General features: G+C 29.8%; 1 protein-coding gene across 1 annotated transcript in view; it reads left to right on the top strand.

The window, feature by feature from the left end:
* Nucleotides 1-904, top strand: part of LOC106471095 (receptor-type tyrosine-protein phosphatase S-like) — a gene marked incomplete at its 3' end in the record, with an annotated part of 29,640 nt that overhangs the window by 3,283 nt on the left and 25,453 nt on the right. The gene's annotated exons all lie outside the window — the stretch shown is intronic.

Raw genomic sequence — 904 nt, 5'->3', positions numbered from 1 at the left:
AGCTTTGTGCTTAATTCCAAACAAACAAACAAAAAATCGTTATTTTAAGTTAAGCCTAGTAAAGTAAATATTGTATGATTTCAGTTTTACTGGCTTATGATGGTGTAACATTGTCAATGTCTTATTTGGGTCATACTGGTATGATAACTTTAAGATCCTGCGGAGGGTTAATCTATATATTGATGTAAAGACATGTCGCCTCACATAATTTTAAAGTTTTATTTAGGTCATTTGATACAATTTAAAACCGTACTTTGTTCATTCTAATATGCTAGCTTTTTTTTTTTAAAAGAACTTTTGATAGTGATAGCATATATTTCACAAGCTATTTTTAAAGAACTACCATGGGAAATATAGCTTCTTATATGTAACTCAGTAGGTTCAGTTTTGTATGAGTTAATAGGACTAATGTTGTTTAAAACTTTTGACGCAAGATGTCACTAATCATATTGTTGAACATATTGTTAATGATTCAAATTGACAATCGCTTTATCTAAAACATAATTGTTGGCATTGACAATTTAATAATGAAGTAATAATTAAAATTAACTTCGGATTTAAACAAGCTGCGTATAGATCAGAACTGAACACAAACCTCAGAATGAATACTGTTCTTACGTTCTTGCTTATAATGATTAGAATACATTGCTTCTTAATCCCAATAATTTATGTAATACTGGAAATATTAACAATTGTAACCAATTATGTTAATGCAAGTAACGTTAAAGAAATAATATCACTTTATTACAAAACACATTACCACGAGTTGTTTACTTCATCTACTGTCGTATGTTTCAAGTTGCGCAATGTAGACACATTAAACCTGCTTGATTTTGTTTTTTGAAGTTAAGCACAAAGCTACACAATGGAGTATCTGTGCTCTGCCCACCACGGATATCGAAAG

Source organism: Limulus polyphemus, unplaced genomic scaffold, assembly GCF_000517525.1.
Source record: "Limulus polyphemus unplaced genomic scaffold, Limulus_polyphemus-2.1.2 Scaffold4407, whole genome shotgun sequence".
In the NCBI taxonomy this organism is placed as follows: domain Eukaryota; kingdom Metazoa; phylum Arthropoda; class Merostomata; order Xiphosura; family Limulidae; genus Limulus; species Limulus polyphemus.
This window is presented reverse-complemented; position numbering and strand designations above follow the sequence as displayed.